This window comes from Eschrichtius robustus, chromosome 16 (genome assembly GCF_028021215.1).
Source record: "Eschrichtius robustus isolate mEscRob2 chromosome 16, mEscRob2.pri, whole genome shotgun sequence".
Lineage (NCBI taxonomy): Eukaryota > Metazoa > Chordata > Mammalia > Artiodactyla > Eschrichtiidae > Eschrichtius > Eschrichtius robustus.
This window is the reverse complement of record NC_090839.1, coordinates 6,302,011-6,320,879: the sequence shown is the minus strand read 5'-3', so window position 1 is coordinate 6,320,879 and position 18,869 is coordinate 6,302,011.

The following is an 18,869-nucleotide window of genomic DNA, read 5'->3' as shown; positions in this document are numbered from 1 at the left end:
GCCCTGGAGATGCAGCAGCAAGCTGTCCTCACAGGGCTCAGGGCTAGTAGGGGACAGAGATAAGAAATAACTAGCGAGGGACTTCCCTAGTGGTCCACTGGTAAAGAATCCATCCTGCAATGCAGGGGACGCGGGTTCGATCCCTGGTCAGGGAACTAAGATCCCACATGCTGCGGGGCAACTAAGGCCGCACGCCACAACTACTGAGCCCGTGCGCCTCAACTAGAGAGAGAAAACCCGCACGCCACAACTGGAGAGAAACTTCGTGTGCCACAACTAGAGAGAAGCCCATGCACCACAACGAAGATCCCGCGTGCTGCAACCGAGACCCGATGCAACCAAAAATAAAAAGTAAATTAACTAATTAAAAAAAAAAAGAACTAACGAAAAGTAATTAATTAATTACAGTTGTACTTTGTGCTGTGAAGCAGTATGGGATACTATGAATGCATAGGATGGGGGAACCTAATCTAATTGGGGCAGGCCAGGGAAGGACTGAAGAAGGACTGATAGCTGAAATCTGAAGTAGAAGGAGTTAGTTAACCTGGTTAGGCCGGTGATGTGTGTGTGTTGAGGGGAGGAGAATTTCAGGCACGGGAACAAGGACGAAGACCACAAGAGAAGAAAGGTCTTGATTTCGTCTAGAAGTGACCAACGGCCTGGGAGTGGTGTGTGAGAATGAAGGGAGACGGTAGAGGAGCAGCATAGAAATGAAGGAAATCCTTCTCTACCAGGATGTGCAGGAAACCTGTTAGCTGCAGTGATTCACATTGTCTCCATCTGTTTCTGTTTCCAACGGCCTCTCAAATCCCATGAAATAGTCATTCCTAAAATGTACCCACTGTCTTCCTTTCTTTTCATCCCCCTGCCTTCCTCTGAGTCTCTTATAGAAAAAAAAAAAAAAAAAAAAAAAATGCAGGAATTCCAGTAAGACTGGTCCAGCCACATGGAAAGCGGCCCAGAAAACTGCTTGGTGATGGCTGCGAATGCCGTGAGAAGAAAATTATCCTGTAATTGAAGGGGAAATTCTTCATTAGGATTGTTGAAGAGTTCTACAAGCTTCTTTCATCTGCCGCTTGCTCCATGCTTTAATTAATTTGAATTCAGGAGGATTCCCAAGCCTCCAGTTGTACCATCTCCCGTGGAGATCAGGCCTTCTGTTGAAGATGGAGAGACTGAGGCCAGAGGGACCCTGGAGCGTGGGGACAGGTCCTGCCTCAGAGGGCTGGTTTCTGAGCACGTCGAGCCTCAGGCTTTCAGGAAAGAGCTCAACAGCAATTCCAAAGAAGAGGAACAGTTTCTACCTTAAAAAAAGCTTTGTTTTGTTATAAAACTGGTTAAATCACATTTTACATAGGACTGGAAAAAAACAACATATAAACACATGACCTCTTTTTAAAATACAACTGGCTAAGGAAAACGCTGATATTGCCACTGGGTTATTCTCCTTTTTCTTGATTTTTAACTGAAGCCCAACTCAAAAACGACCTTCAACAAAAATGGTAGTTTGTTGGCTCCCATAAACAAGAACATCCAGGAGGTAGATCTGCCTTCAGGCATGTCTGGTTCCGTGGGTTTAAGTGATGTCACCAGTGCTCTCTCTCTCTCTCTCTCTCTCTCTCTCTCTCTCTCTCTCTCTCTCTCGCGCGCGCGCACGCTTTTGAAAGCTCTTTCTCTCTCACTTCCTCAAGTATTCTCTCTCTCTTCTGCTTTCTAGACTATGAAGCAGCCTTCAGGGGCTCACAGAGGTTTTTTGCAATCTAAAGAGAAAGATGACTTTTTCTCAATAGATCTACAAAAATACTGAGAGAACAATTCTGAGAGGCACAAAGATAGTGAGGGACTTCAAAGAATTTTGCTCATCGCTCTGACAATATCCTCCCCTTGGGCATTTTCAAGAGACTTTTGTAAAGTTTCTATTTGCTTTCAACTTTTGTTTTGTTACTGGACTGTTTCTTAGAAGCTGTGTAGAAAAACAGACACAAACCACCCATTATCCTATCAAGTTACTACAATCACCGCTATCATTTGGGGGTGTGTCTTCTTGACTAGGTACCAAAGCATTTCTGTACCAAGTGTAATTGTGGTGGTGGTGTCGTGGACAGCATAGTTTATATGGGCTTTGGAGCTGGATGGACTTGGGTCTGAATTCTACCTTTTTTATTCTTATAAAATGTGCCACCTTAAATAAGAGGGAAGGCAAGAGGGAGAGAAAGAATTCTCTCCATCCTTGGACTGAAAGCCCAGAGCTCCATGCTGATTGGACCACCTCTGACCAATGCCCGCGGCCAGGGAAATGCCACATGCTGATTGGCTTAGGTCTGAACTTCTTGAACCAATCATGGTGGAAGTCCGGGAGGGAGCATTCTGATTGGCTTAGGCAGGTGGAGGTGGCTGCAGGCAGGGAGTCGGGCTGCGAAAGTTTTGCTGGCCTGTGAGGTCCCCAAGGCGAGGGCAGGCTGTGCCATCTCCCCGTGTGGGACGGTGCAGTCTTTAGAGTGAAGGGAGTAGCCGTTGGGCCATCTTGGCTTCCTCCCAGCGGTCTGGGGCTCTGCTTTCCTGGGCCTTGACCCATGTCCTCTGCTGCACCCCACACCTCCTTCACCGCATCCCTCTACTCCACAACCGCATCCCCAAGCGAGGGTTCCACCACGTTCTCAGCCCACACCTTCTCCTGAACTCAGGGACAGCCCTAACTGCTGCAGTTTGGAGGCTGGACGGTTTTTATTGTTTTCTCCTTGGCAAAACATGAGTTCTCTTAAGAAAATAAAAGACCCCCCCCCACCTCTTTTTTAAAGAAAAAGAAGAAAGAAAGGGGGAAGAAAAAACTCATAAAAAGAAAAGCCCAAATCCCAACTCCAATAGTAAATTGTACTTCAAATAGCTCTTAACAAACTAGACTTGAAACCCTCCTGCAAGAACCAACCAGATGCATCGGAATTAAGTTCTCATAAAGGCAGAGCCAAAGGGAGAATGGAAGCAGGGTTAGGGTTAGGGAAAAGGGAAAAGACCCTGGAGGCTTCTGAGGCAGAGATTCTAACAATTGTTTTCAATACCCGTGGTTTATTGAGGGCTCACTCTGTGCACTGAAACCTATTATCTATCATCTTCCCTAAAGCCTCGTTGTACTGAAGAGGCCCCTGAGGCACAGAGGCCAAGGGGCTTGCCTCAGGGCACGTTGTTTGCAGTGGTGGGTTTGGCACCCATACCTGTGTTTCTTTCTCCAGAGTTTTCTAACCACTGCCCTTCACTGCCTCCCTTCAGATCTGGGATTTGAGAAGGTTTGCAGAGTGTGGTTTCGGGGGTGAGATGGGGCCTTGAGGCAGACAGAGCCTCCCCTCCTGGTTTCCATATTCTGTTGGGTTTTGGTTTGGTTCCCGTAGGTCTGTTTCAAGCTGGCTGGAGAAGGAGACTTATTCTTTTTTACTTCCGGCTCCCTGGATCCTCCACAAAGTGAGTTGGCTCCAGCAAGCCTGGAATCATCTGTCTTTTGAGGTATTTTAGATGAGAGTGAAGCAGTGCACTGTTAACCCTTACAATGGGCAAGATCCCTGGACTTGGGGAGGAATGAGAGTTCCTTCTCATCCTGACTTCGGGGGGGGGGGGAGAGGCAGACAGGAAAGAGTCAAGATACTTTCACCCAGGGATAAGTGCTAAAAAGACAAGAAAGCAGGGTAAGGTGGCAGAAGGGGACCACTTCGGGTGGGGTTAGGCAGGAGCTGTCAGAGGAGACGCCTGTTAAGTGGAGCCCTGAATGAGGGGGAAGAACCAGCTTTGGGAGAGTCTGGGGAAAGAGTACTGCAGGCAGACGGAACAGCAGGTGTTAAGATTGGGAGGATGGGCACGAGCTGGCCAGACAAGAGGGACGGGAAGCGGGAGGGGAGGCCCCCCTGGAAGAAGGAGCTGTATGACCTGGAATGTCTCTAAGCCCATGAAAGTTTCTGTCACTGTCAGATATGACGTCGTCTGAGTCTATGCCCAGTAGTCTCTCCAGCCTGGTGACACAGGGGGTCCACTCAGTGGCCAAGGAACATGGTCTTTCCGGCCTGCAGCTGGGGGGGGGCGGGGGGAGCTGTAGGTGTCACGCTGCTCTCCCTGAGGAAAGGAAGTTGCAAGTTGGGAGGGAGAATTGACTCCCTTCCACTCATGTCCGAAACAAAGGGTCCAAAGCGACACCTCACTGTTTGCGGCAGGCAGCGGACAATCCCTCCACGGGGATTCCAGGGCTTGCTTACTAGCTGCCTTCACCCTCAGGCTTAGCAGCCTGTGAGGCAGACAGCCCGGGAGGGATGCAGCCTGCCCAGCTGCCAGGCTCAGAACGCCGGGAGGGAAGAAGGGCACGCTTTGCTGAGAAAGCATGAGTAGTCACTTATAAAATGCTTTCTTTTTTCTTTCTTTTCCTCTTTCCGGTTCAGAGCAAAAGGCACCACCTTATCCTGGAGGCAATGTCAGGTTGTTTTCCAAAAGTGAAAATTGGTATTTGCTCTCTGAGCTGTGTTGATCTTCATTTTAGTGGCCCTCCAGGCAAGCAAATAAGAAAATATCAGTTTCCGGGATGGGAGAGCCGAGAGATGCCATAATTGAAGGGCAGCAACCTAAAATTTAATATGGATGATTTGTTTAAATATTCACTGCATCTGTTTAAACATTCCAAATAACCAAAATTATATCCTGGGGAGGCTGTAGAGTGTGTATTTAAATGGTCAAGTGCATGGGTCATGAACACTTGGGTTTTAGTCTTCCTTTTGCCTCTTACCAGCCCTGAGAATTTGGGCAAATTCCTTATCCTCTGTAAGCCTCAGTTTACTTGCATTAAAAAATGGAAATAAGACCAATTTCTAGGTATTCTTTTATACAAATACACGTTCAAATGTCAATATATGTGTATACTTTTTAGTTTTTAAAAGAATAAATGCAGTCATGCTAAAAAAATGGAAATAATAAAACTTTCTCATAAAATTGTTGCCCCTGGCAAATAATAGATGCTCAATGCCTGTTCGAATATACATAAGGTGCTTGGGATAGTGCTGGGGCATGACAGCAGTTCATGAGATTTAAACTATTGGTATAACAATAATAATTAGTGTAGTAGTAGTGTTAGTGAGTGGTAGATACCAAAGCCAGACTTTCTAAGTTCCGTTACCTGGCTCTGCCACTTACCAGCTTTGTGACTTTAGGCAAGTTACCTGACTTCTCTGAGCCTCAGTTTTCTTGACTACAAAATGGAGATGTAGTAAAACATGGTTATTATGACGATTAAATGACTAAGAACTTAGAACTGAGCTAGGTGCAGGGTGAGCACTACGTGAGTACTATTTTATTACTATGAGTAGTATATTGTTGTTCTAGTGCTACAGTGTATTCTTCTTGAGAGCAGGGACTTGGTCGTATTCTCCACTATATCCCTAGTGTCTACAACAGTGCTGAGCACACAGTAGGTGCTCAATAAAATTTCACCAACTTTGTTGAATAAATGAAATGCAAGGTAAAGAATCATTCCTGTGTTTCTCTGCAGATGGAAATATCCTGAGCCTCTCTATAGGCACTCTGATATGTCTAGAATAGAAGCCCCTCTCCCCTGAGTCCAAGTAGGTGTCTTTCATGTTCCAATCTCTTGCCCCGAATATACACAACACTCAGCAGATGGGAAGCAAGGGCTCCTCGGTTCCCTGTGAACTCACAGCGCTAAACACCAACCGTCTCCACCATGCATCTCCCAGCAGGGCCACCACTGGCTCAGGAGCCTGGAATCTCATTGGAGACTTACTGTGTTCAGTTCATCTGCATCTCTAGGGCCTTCCCAGGGAGGGTGGATGAAATAGTATTGATGATGTAGATGGCACCCCATAATGCTATTTTGATGGAGTTTTGTGTTCACACATCTGATTGAAGGGGAGAAGAAAGAGGTGCACACAGTCTAGGGCACACAGGTTATTGGGGGGCAGAGCTGGACTAGAGGATGGGCTAGCTAAGGAGCCACAGAGGCTGCTAGCATTCCTCAGATACTAACTTAGGTTGTCATGATGAAACCTTCCCTCAAAGAATAATTGATTGTCACCAGACTGCCTCCATAGAAGGGTGTGCCAGTGAGCTGTGGGGTTGCTGAGTAGGGCATGCAAGTGTGGGCCAGACCTGAATTGTTCTAGAGAATAAACCTAGGGGTCCTGTCTGGCATTGCTTCTAGGCTTGAAAACCAGTAGAACTTTTAGCCAGCTTCCCAAAGTGGTCACGTCTGGGGCAGTTAGTGATGTGCCAGGGTACAGCCATAGCTTAAACATGGCGTGTCTTTCAAAGCTGTTTAGAAACCCTTTTAAGTCAATTTAATACAAGTATCAATATATCGTGGAGTAGGATGACAAACGGTTTCATAGATTCTTAAGTTAAAACACAGGACTTCAAAAAAATGTCAAGCCTGCCCCAGGCAATTCATCTAGACCCTCAGATAACTTGTTTGCTTTTCTCTCTGCAATTAGGAATATTTTGGTGGACACATTTATGAAGTACTGGTATTCTTAAAACCCTGAAGTGGGACCCAGCCAATTGGCCATCTCTCTTTAATTCTTACTGTGAGACTGATTTCTGGAAGGAGTTGACATCTTTGATCTTGAACTCCCTCAGAGAAGCAGGCTAGAGTTAGGCTATTATTAGCACTGATGGGGCATTTAGAAGGAGAGTTTTTTGGTTTCTGGGACAAAACCCAATTAAAACTAGTTAAAGCCAAAAAAGGACACTGTTTGGCTCACAGAATTTGGAAACACAAGGATGGATTCATGGATTCATATGTTTCCATCAGAGCTCTCTCTTTCTCTCTTTTTTAAGCTCTTCTCTCTCTTTCTGTCTCTATCTGGTCTCTTGATATCTTCCCACAGAGGCACCTTCCTTTGCAACTGGGCAAAGGTGGGGAGGGTCATAGACATTGACAGAGCCAGCCTTACACACAAGGCAAACTTGCCCATGGCCATCACAGGGGCACTAGAGAGCTTGGATTTCTCAGGGTCTGCCTATAAAATCCCAGGGCGGGGCTCTGATTGGTCTAGCCTGGATCATGTGCATATGCCTAAGCCAATCAGAATGACCAGGGAGATGGTGCATTGTGATTGGCCAGGCCTGGATTACTGTTTTTCATTAAGGGGAGTGGTAGGGGAGTATATAATGGACAGCCCAACCAGAACTACATGGAGAGAGGGGCAGACTCCCCAAAGGTAGAAGGGAGTCATTTACCAGAGTTGGGGAGGAGCACTGGGCAGAAATAAAGCAAGATATCCACCACCCAGGAGAAGGTATTCTCACTTGGAGAAATGGGAAGGCACCCAGCATCTTCTTGTGAAGTTAGCCCACGTAGGTGTGGGCTTCATTTAAGGACAGGGAATTACAGGGGGTTCCACATATGCAGGGACCCTAGCTGCCTTCTCAGGAGAATGTTAAAAATTAGAAAAGGAGGGACTTCCCTTGTGGTCCAGTGGGTAGGACTCCGTGCTCCCAATGCAGGGGGCCCGTGTTCGATCCCTGGTCAGGGAACTAGATCCCACATGCATGCTGCAACTAAGAGTCCGCATGCCGCAACTAAAAGTCCTGCACACTGCAACAAAAGTCCCGCGTGCCACAACTAAGACCCGGCGCAGCCAAAATAAATAAATAAATAAATAAATAATAAAGTATTTTTTAAAAATTAGAAAAGGAAACTTGTTTTCATGACCAGAGCATGACTTTGGTTCTGATTTCTCTACATGTTAAGAGGGTGAGAGAATGTTCTGGAGCCCGTGGGTCAGTCTTGGTGCCAGTTTCTAATTCTGTGCATCCGGCAGTCCAAAGGCTGGCTGCATAGCTTGACGGGTACACCAAAGAAGAAAGGTTCGTGGACAAAACTTTTCAAGTATTTAATAGTTTGAAGCCAGAGCCCACAAAGCGATGGCATGCCTTCTTTGGCCAGCAAGGAGTTTAGGAAAAAAGAAAAACAAACGCTTGTCGACATTTGCAAACTGGAGTATTTCATATGAAAGCACGGATTTCCGGTTTCTCTAGGAAAACCATAAGATCTGGCCCTGCTGGGCCCAGAGCTGCACATGGTCACCACTGGCTGGAGCGGAGGAGCTGTGACCCCTCTAGACGGAATGTAAGACTCTCATTGGCCACCGTCTCCACCACCCCTGTCACCCTACCCCTGGCCCCCTTCATTCATTCACTCCCATTTCCTGTTTGGCCTCTGTAAGCATTTGCCTTTGCATGTCCTAGGTTTTACAACAACAAATTCCCTGAGCAAAATCTCTGAAGAACTAGGTTTTTCTTTTTCTAGCTTTGTGATCTTAGGCAAGTTAATTCCTCTCTCTAAACCTCAGTTTTTTGATCTGCAAGTTGGGGATGAACTACTAACTTCATTTAATCAATCCTTACTAAACATCTGTTTTTCCAGGTGCTGGTTTGTAGCAGTGAACAAGTAGACGTGGTGGGGGCAGACGAGGGTAGGTGCTAGTGAGGCAAGGAGGTGGGAAGCAGACGTTGTGGAGGTGACAAAGTGACGTACTGTATCTAAATCACTTAGTCCGGGGTCGGCAAACTACGGCCTGTGGAACCACCTACCTGACACCCGCTTTTGTAAATAAAAGGTTATTGGCACACGGCCACACCCATCCATTTACATCTTGTGTGTAGCACTACAGCTGTCTGTGTACAACGGCAGAGGTGAGTAGTTGCAATAGAGACCGTAGGACCCGCGAAGCCTAAAATATTTGTTATCTGGCCCTTTACAGAAAAAGTTTGCCAGCTCCTGCCATAGCCCAAAGCCTGGATAAATAGAAGGAACTCAATAAATTGCAATTTATTATTAGTAACGGTCCCTCTCCCTGCCTCTCTTGCTGATCCTCCAGGGCTGGGAGCCTGTAATTCCTCACTGTGTCTCCCCTCCCCGACGACCTTTCTGTTTGCTTGCTCAGCAGCTGTGCTCCCTGTTCAGGTAAAACTGCAGAACCAATATTGGCTACTTCTTCATACAGATTTCACAGAAAGTTTAATGTGGCCCTAATCAGGGGCAGGCTTGGGGTTCACCCACTATCCCTTTCTGCGTGTCGAATCAGGTTAATCAGACCAAATCAAACACAGGATTAGGCAGGCCGCAGCTTGAAGCCCCACGTAGAAAAGGCCGCATCAGTGTTGACTTACATTTTTCGATGGGGTGTGTGGCAGGTTTGCTGAGGTTTCATGGTCTCATCAGTGGCTCTACTCTTGTGCCAGCTCCCACAGCCCGACCATGTGCCGGAGACTTCCGCTCTCAACCGCTTGGGAAGATTCGTTTTCACCCCGACAGCATCAGCACAGACCTTCGGCCTGGGTGGGGTCACAGAGAGAAAGCAGGTGTTGCCCAAGTACATGTAGGAACAGCAAAGAGTCCTGTGGGTAACCGTGAAGGTCAGCAGGGTCCTCGGGCGGGGCCCGCTTCAAGAGCGTGTCACCTGTGTGGTTACCCCGTCCCTGTGCTCACAGAGACCCTGCTCTGCTGATGCTTTGCTGTCAGTGTCTTTAAATTCTTAATAATTTTTAACATTTGCATTTTGCACTGGGCCCTGCAAATTATGTAGCCAGTCCTGACCTTGGGGGTGTGGGACTTGCTTAGATCCCGGTTTTGGAGGGTCTGCAGGGGGTCCTGGGGCAATTGGAAGTGACCGGGTTTCCTAGGGGGCCTTACAGCTCCTGGTTCCTGCACTCAGGAGCTTTCTGGGGGTGGGAAGGGAGTTAATAATGTGGGGCTGGAGACAAAAAGGACCCCCCTTCCTCCTCTGGCAGCTGATGGGGCAAGAGCAGGATAACAGCTGCATCGTTTAAGGGGGCATTGTCTCATTCACCCCCAGGAGAACTCTGTGAAGTGGGCACCCTTGTGTGGGATTTGAGAAGCAGCCAGGTAAGGAATCTGCCAGAGGTCACACAGCTAGTAACCATGTAGAGTGGGGACGCTGTCTGAGCTCAGAACTCCTGGATAATCTCTCAGTTTCCTAGTCTGGAAAGATGGAAGCAATTAAAGCTGATTTGGAGCATCATTGGGAAGACTGAAGAAGGGATATACAGTGCCTAGCACACGGCCTGTAGTACGTGCTCACTAGATGGTAACCTGTGATGGTGATGGTGGTGGTGATGAGGATAACAGCAAATCTTGTACTGTTTCTAGCTCTAATTTTGCTGACCCTTCTCCACCCCGCTAAAAAGTCATTTTGTCCCACAGAAATATATGAAGTAACGTTCTTTTGCTCCCTGAGTTAATTTATGTGCTGTGGGTGCCATAGCAAGTTACCACTAACTGGGTGGCTTAAAGCAACAGACATTTACTTTCTCATAGTTCTGGAGGTCAGAAGTCCAAAATTAAGGTATTGGCAATATTGATTCTTCTTGGAGACTGAGGGAAAACCCACCCATACCTCTCCCCAAGCCTGTGGTAGATGCTGGCAAGCCTGGAGTCCCTTGGCTTGCGGCCAGATCTCTCCAGGCTCAGCCTCATCTTCTCTTGGCCTTTCTCTCTGGGTGTCTCTGTGTGTCCTTTTTTATCTCTTCTAAAGACACTCTCGTTTGATTTAGGGTCCATCTTAATCAACAGTGATCTTATTTCTATCCTTACTTGCATCATATCTGCAAAGACCCTATTTCCAAATAAGGTCCCGTTCTGAGGTCCCAGGTGGACATACGTTTTGGTGGTGGGGTTGCTGTTGAACCCATTCACCGAGGCAGGTCAGTGGGGGTCCGAGGAACTGAGGGGACCTGTCATGCGCCTGCCCCCTGCGGCCCCGGGCACTGCTCACTGGGCCGCTGTCACAGCGGCTGTCATCGGTGCTGTGGAAATTCCGGTGGACTTGTCCACTGCGCCTCTTTGAACCTCCGAGGATGGTGACTCACCCAGGCGTTGTCCTGGCGGGTGCCGGGCCAGGGAGCCGATGGGTGCGTCCGGCCCTGGAGGTCCGGCGGGTCCTGAGGAATGGGGGCGCCCAGCGAGGCCCACCAGCCCCTCTCTCGGAGGCCGTGCGTGGGGGGCTGGCCAGGGCTCTGGCTGCGTCCACCTTTCTCTTTCCTGGGACCCGTGGAGGGAGCTCGGGCCACGCGCGGGCTCCCTGGCAGCACCGGGGGGATCCAGCCGGCCGCTGTGACGCCCCCTGGACCGGCAAGCCCGCTCCGAGGTGGACCCGGCCTCTGACGGTTACTCTGTGCGTCAGGAGGGGAGAGTGTGGCCAAGAGGGAAAGGGGGTGAGTTGTGAAGTCAGCTCTCACCTTTAAACAGAGCTCTGCTGAAAAGGGGGCCCCCACCCCCCACCATTTCAATTTGGGCTCCCGCCCTCCTGCCACCCTCACCCACGTCCACCCCATGGGTCTTCCTGTCTCCTGAGGTGGCAAGAGAACAGCTGGGAGCCCCATTACTGTTTTCAGAGAGAAAACAGTACACAGGTGGGGTGAGTGGGTGTTGGAGGCCATTTTTCTCTGGATGTGTTTGGTGGGAGGGCTGTGGCATGAAGGTGACCGTAGATACTAATGTCCTTTGCCTTGTTTGTGGAGTGGGAAGTCTTCGGGAGGTCTCGCCTCCTTCAGGGTCCTGACCCCAGGATCTGGGGAGCACAGAGGCTCTGGGCGCCTGTGGAAGCTGGAGGGGTTTCAGAGAAAAGCCAGGGATTCCTTTGCAAAAGGCAAGTGTCCTTATAAAAGTGGAATATGTTGGTTTTATTAGATGAATGTGAGTGGGGACGATTGAGTGTTTCCTTAGTGGGCTGACATGAATGGAAATGTATACTTTTAGTGCCTCCGATAATGATAAGGAGGAGAAAAAAAATAGGAACGAAGGATGGAAGAGAGAAAGGGTGGGAGGGGAAGGGGAGAGAGAAAAAAGAGGGAGAGAAAGAAGGAAGGAATACAAAAGACCAAAAGATAAAGAAAATGAAAAAAAGAAGGGAAAGAAGAAAAGAACACAGTGTCAGAGAGTCTTTCTAAGGAGATGACATTTAAGCAGAAAACTCTTTGGGCCATAGGAGGCTAAGGGGGTGAGTGGTCCAGTAGGGGAGCATGTGCAAAGGCCCTGGAGCTGCTTAAGGAGTAGCCGAGAGAACCATGACACTGAGCCTGGTGGGTTTGGGGCTGAAAGGGACGAGATGAGTTTGGAATGGGCGGGATCTAGACCACAGGTCCAAATTCCTATGGGTGTCGGACAGGAAGATGAGGGGGGGCAGGGGGGATGTGGCCAGCTGGGGGACCTCTGCCCCCGGAAAGCTGGCAGCCACCTGGGCTTGATGTTGCCAGGTCTCTGCTTTATGAGAGAGCAGGAATACAGACTGTTGTGTGAATGATGCTGGCTTCCAATTTCAAGATTTAAGAGAGAATTTGCAGGCTGAACAGGAACTGTGGGCTGGGGCACCCGGTTGGCAGCGCTGGGACTTGGTCATCATGGGCTATAATGGAGCTCACCAGCTGTCATCTCTCCTTCTATCCCCAGCAGAGCTGGGCCAGGTCACAGGAACAATCCTTTGCTTCGCTATCTATGAAGCTGGCCAAGGGACTTCATCCAAGTAAGGGCACAGCCAGGAGAAAAAGGGTGTGTCTTCCTTAAAAGGCCTTGAATAAAGGAGTCCTATTCGGCACCTGGAAAGGCACATGTTATCAGTGAGTGGCAGCCCATCTGGTCAGGTCTCTGTGCACAGTGACCTCTTACAGGAGGGAGGTTTGCTGCTTGGAAGTTCGGTGCTTCTGCCCGTGGAGGAATCTCTGCCGGCAAAACCTGACACATTTAGTTGCAATTTCTGCTTTGATGTTGCAGAAATAGGTCCTTAACCTTCCTCTGGGGATTATGAGAAGGAGCCTCGTGGGCACAGCTGGCTCATCCCTGCCTCCAGCGAGGAGAGCTGAAGCTCAGCCTCTAAAGAGAGTCTGCAGCAGATGTGTCAGTGAGCTTGTGAAATCACATGCTACTGAAGAGGCAGTTGGTGTCTGGCTGAGTGGCAAAATGTCATCCAAGTCTAGACTCTTGGTTGCAAGTGACGGAAAGTGAACCCTCACTGGGTTAAGCAAACAAAAGAAGGTGACAACTTGGGTGGACCTGGAGGGCATTGTGCTAAGTGAGATAAGTCAGACAGAAAAAGACAAATACTGTATGATCTCACTTGTATAAGGAATCTAAAAAAAAACAAACTCACAGAAAAAGAGATCAGATTGGTGGTTGCAAGAGGTGGGGGGTAGGGGGTGGAGAAAATGGATGAAGGTGGTCAAAAGGTACAAACTTCCAGCTGTAAGATAAATAAGCCCTGGGGATGTCATGTATAACAGGGTGACTATAGTCAGCACTGCCGACGGTACGTTTTAAAATTATTAAGAGAGTAGATCCTAAAAGTTCTCATCACAAAGGAAACAAAATTTTTTGTAACTATATGAGGTGATGGACATTAGCTTAACTTATTGTGGTGATCATTTTGCAATGTATACATATGTCAAGCCATTATGTTGTACACCTTAAACTTGTACAGTGTTGTATGTCATTTATATTTCAATAAAACTGGAAGGAAAAAAAAAACAAAGAAGGAATAAATTGGCTTATGACACTGAAAAGTCAGCCCCTGGGTGCTTCAGGGACATGGGAGAATCTCTGTCTGTCCCTTGACCCTGATTTCCACAATGCTCCCTTCTTAGCCACCAGCAGCTCTAGATGCAGTTTCTAGCCTGGCAAACTCAGCAGACAGAGCACCCAACCAGACCCCCGGGCTGACTCCTATTGGTCAGCTTGGTCATGTACCCATTTATGACCCAATCATTGTGACTGGTCTGGCCAGGGGGTAAGGTCAAATCCCGCATGCCACATGGACCAAAAGTAAAAGAGGAATGGTTTCTCCAAAGCAAGTCAGACACTGTTATTAGAAGAAGGGGGATGCCTGTTGGCCATCACACCACATAACACAGCTGATAAGTAGCAGGTGCTGGTTTTGAGCCTGGGTCTGAATAACTCTGGACCCATGTTTTTAATTTGGGAGGTTCAGGATTGGCTGAATCTAGGGATTCAAAAAATGTCAGCAGGGCTTGTCTTCCCTGCTTATGCAGGAAATTCTATATGGCCAGTCTTCTCGTGGGTTTGGTGGAACTGGGATTTCCAGGAGCAAATGTGTTTGAAAGAGGGTGTGGACCTTCCCTCAGAGGACGTTGGCAGGGGTGTGGCAGGAAAGGAGCTTTGCATTTCTGCTGTGATTAATGAGGCTTAAGGAGAATACTGCTTCCTAGTTGCACTGCTCCTGGTATTTTTAAAAACTGTTGAAATTTGGGAACTCAGAGGAGCCTTGTAACAGCCTCATAAGAGCCTGGATAATCAGCCCCATCACCGTAGGGGGAAAATGAGAGAGTATGTGACATGGTGACAATGCAGCTTATTGGGACACCCAAATGGGCACCTGGTCTCCTGATCCTTAGCTGTACCAGTTTTTCCTATTTCACCATGCCTAGACTTAAGTATCCTGAACATGAGTTCTGGACCCAGAGGGCTACAGTTAAACTACTGGCTCAAGTCACTTGTTAGTTGTGTGACCTTGGGCTCTGCATCTTGGTTGTCTCATCTGTAAAATGGGTAAGGACTGTAAAATGGGTAAGCATCATCTGTAAAATGGGCACCTATCTAATGAGATTGTGGTAGAGATTGAGTTATTATATGAAAAGTCTTAGAATCATCCTTGGGACACAGCAAACACCATTAACGTTTACTACTGTATCAGTTAGAAATTAGGGTCAACTTTATTTTCCAACTTAATGTCCAGGGATGGGCAGTTGCTGGCATTCAGTTACAGGCTCCCTGGTGCCAGAGCCGAGGTGGCTGTGCTTCCTTTGGCCTTTCCCTTTAGTCCCAAGATGGTCGCTGGTGCTCCAACCATCATATCCATATTCCAGTCAAGAAGAATGAGGAATGGGGAGTGGCAAAAGGGCTACCTTCCAGCTGAGTCAGCCCCTTAAAGAACTCTCATGGATGCCACACCCGCTGACTTCTGCTTATATAACATTGGCCACACACTTCGCAAAGGAGGCATCAAAAGGTGGTCCTTCAGCCAAACTCATCTTAGGCTTTGATGATTCAGGATTTCTGTTTGAGATGAGGAAGGAAGCTGGATAATGGGAAGGCATCCAGCAGTCTATGTTATGGAGTTTTTTTGTTTTGCCTTTTTTTTAGGCCATGCTGCATGGCTTGTGGATCTTAGTTCCCCAACCAGGGATTGAACCCGGGCCCTGCAGTGAAAGTGCTGAGTCCTGACCACTGGACTGCCAGGGAAGTCCCTTGTTTTTCTTTTTCTGAAGCCATCATGAATGCAGGGTTTAAAGCAAGAGTCGCACACTTACATGCCCATGAACAGGTGTCCTTAAATACATGAGGTAGGCTTCAGAGGCAGAGAGGCAATAGGGAGTGGTGGGGATTGTGGCAGACGGGGGAACTCGTGTTCTGTCTCCAGCTGCCTACAAATCAGATCTAGTTGATATTCGTCATGTGAAAAAGAGGAGCTCAGTGTTAGCAGAGCCTCAGATTTATCCAAAAAAAGTGGATAGAGACAGTTTTAGATGAAATCTGCTGATTTTTAAATGATAATGAATTCAAATTTACCCCCCCCCCAAATTACATGGGTCAAATAACACACAATTATGAGATGGATCTTACTTTTCTTTTTGAAGTCAGATTTATTGAGGCATAATTTACAAACAATAAAATCCACCCTTTTTAGGTGTACAGGCCTACGAATTTTGCAACATATGCAGTTGTGTAACCATCATCACAACGAAGCTATACAACATTTCCATCATCCCTGAAAGTTTCCTTGTGTCACTTTTTAGTCAGCCATTACCCCTACCCTCAGCAACTAATAATCTTTTTCTGTCTGTCCCTATAGTTTTGCCTCCTGTAGCATGTCATAGAAATGGAAACATACAGTAGCTAACTTTTGAGTCTGGCTCCTTTCACTGAGCACAATGCAGTGGAAATTCGTCCGTGCTGCTGTGTGTACAGTAGTTTGTTCCTTTTTGTAGCTGAGTAGTTTCCCATTGTATAGATATACCAGCTAGTGTATCCTTTCACCTGTTGATGGACATTCAGTTTGTTTCCAGTTTGGGGCGATTATGAATTAAGCCGTTATAAACATTCACATACAGGACTTTGTGTAAACGTATGTTTTCATCTATCTTGGGTAAATATGGAGGATAGATCTAGGATGTTTCCAAGGTGGCTGTACAGTTTTGCCTTCCCTCCAACAGTGTGACAGGGTCCTGGTTGTTCTACAACCTCGTCAGCACTTGGTATTGTCAGGTGGGTTGTTTTGTTTGTTTAGCCATTCTAGTGATATTGAGCATCTTTTCATTTGTTAATTTTGACATTCATATATATTCTTTGGTGACGTGTCAGTTCACATATTTTGCCCATTTTTAATAGAGTCTCTTGTTTTCTTATTGTTCTATTGTGAGAGTTACTTATATATTCTGGATGCCAGTCCTTTATAAGGTGTATCTTTTGCAACTATAGTGTCCCAATCTGTGGCTTGTCTTTTCATTTTTGTAACAGTGCCTTTTGAAGAGCAGAAGTTTAAAATGTTGATTAAAGGCCAATTTATCAATTTTTTCATTTATGGTTTCTGTTTTTCATGTTCTATCTAAAAAAAGCCTGTGCATAATCCAAATCACAGAGATTTTCTCCAGTGTATTCTTCTAGATTTATAGTTTTAGGTTTCACATTTAGACCTATGTTCCATTTAACTTATTTTTTTTTGTATATAGTGTGAGGTATGGATTGAGGCTCATTTTTTGTATATAGATGTGCGATTGTTCCAGCACCATTTGTTGAAAGACTTGCCCCTCTTCATTGAATTGCCTTGACAGTGTTGTTGAAAATCAGTTGACATTGTATGTGTGGATCCCTTTCTGGACTCTGTATTCAGTTCCATTGGTCTATGTGTTGCCCTTTTATCGATACCACACTAGTGCCCAGGCATGAGTACTGTATCAGTGTTAGCTCTTACTATATTTTATTAATTTAAAAAAAATAAACTGTATTTTAGAATACTTTTAGATTTACGAAACAGTAGCAAAGATAGTGGAAAGAATTCCCCTCTACCTTTCACCTAGCTTCTCCTAATATGAACATCTTACACACCCACGGTACGTTTGTCAAAACGAACACACTAACATTGGTGCAATACTGTTAACTAAACTACTTGGATCTCACTAGTTTTTCCATTAATGTTCTTTCTTCCTGTTCTTGGACCTGACCCAGGATACCACATCGCATTTAGCCATGGGTTTTCTAGAGGCATATTTTAACGTCTCTAGAACCAAGATTCATCTTATAGTCAATGCTGTCTTAACAATGATAGCTGGGTGTATTTTTTTTCTTAGTGTGGCACATAAAATTATAGAATGTCTTCGGTTTAATGAAACATGGTATTATTAATTTACATTTTATTTATTTATTTATTCTTGGCTGCATTGGGTCTTCCTTGCTGCATGCGGGCTTTCTCTAGTTGTGGTGACTGGGGGCTACTCTTCGTTGGTGTGCGTGGGCTTCTCATTGCAGTGGCTTCTCTTGTTGCGGAGCATGGGCTGTAGGCACACGGGCTTCAGTAGTTGTGGCACGCAGGCTCAGTAGCTCCGCAGCATGTGGGATCTTCCCAGACCAGGGCTCGAACCCATGTCCCCTGCATTGGCAGGCGGATTCTTAACCACTGCGCCACCAGGGAAGTCCTGGTATTAGTATTATTATTTGGTCTCCTTAAGTCTCCACTTCCCCATCTGTAAAATGGGAACAATGCTAGGCTCACTTCATACAGATGGGGGAGGGTAAAATGAGAGACTCCATGGAGAAGGCCCAGCACAGAGCTAGTAATTAATGATTGGCTTTAAATCAAAATGTCATCTCTATCCAGAGCCTGCTTGCTGGGAGCTGGTGAACACACCTTTCCTTACCCTTCCCTACATCGGAGAAAAGTTGCTGGGAGCCCTGATTTCTTAGCAGCTTTCGTTCTCCCAGCAGGAGCCCACAGGAATAGCTACCAATTAAAATCACCAAGTTTCGGATGACAGCATTTGCAGAAAAAGCTGTAAATGTTTAATAAAAGCCCAGTTGCTGGGAGAGTGAGACAGCTACCTCTTTTGGAAGACCTGAAGCCACATTTCTAGTTGGCCAGCGAATTTGCTCTTGTTAGAACAAGACACTATTTTTGCTCAAGCTCTAGACCCTGGCCCTCTCCTCACTGAGTGTCTGGGGCCAGGCCCCGGCAGAGTCCCCTTTTCTGCTTTTGCTTTCACATCCTGCAGTGCATTCCCTGGTCCTCTCTGGTTGGCGCATTTTCAAAACTGCACCAGCCACACCTTTCTTGTGGACAGTTGAGATTTTTGTACAGACTTGAGCTAGTAACAGAGAAGGAAGTTTAAAAAGTGGCCTGTAACCCCACCACTCAGAGATGGTCACCGTGGATGCTGAGCACTCTTTTTCTTTTTCTGTTAAAAAAATTTGTTATTTATCTTTTCCTGTTAAAAAATAATGTTTACCATAAAAGAAATGAGAAATTGTAGGAAGAGTACAAAAGCAAAGCATCCCCTCTCATCTCACCATCCAGATCACCAACGTGTGAATGTCCACCCTTTCAGAACTTTAAACACTTAATATTTTCATACGTATGTCAAAATATTGCAAGCCTTAGTAACTGACAGCAGGTGCTGGGGGCAGACCTGGATTTAAATTTTAAATTTAAAATTTGCCTCTACTGCCAGCTAGCTGTAGGCAACTCATGGGACTTCCCTAGGCCTCAGCTCCCTATCTGTAAAATAGGGAGATCATGGGCAGTTACTCCAGTTGCTTAGAACATCACGGGAGATCCAGTACATCAAGCTCTCAGCACACCGTA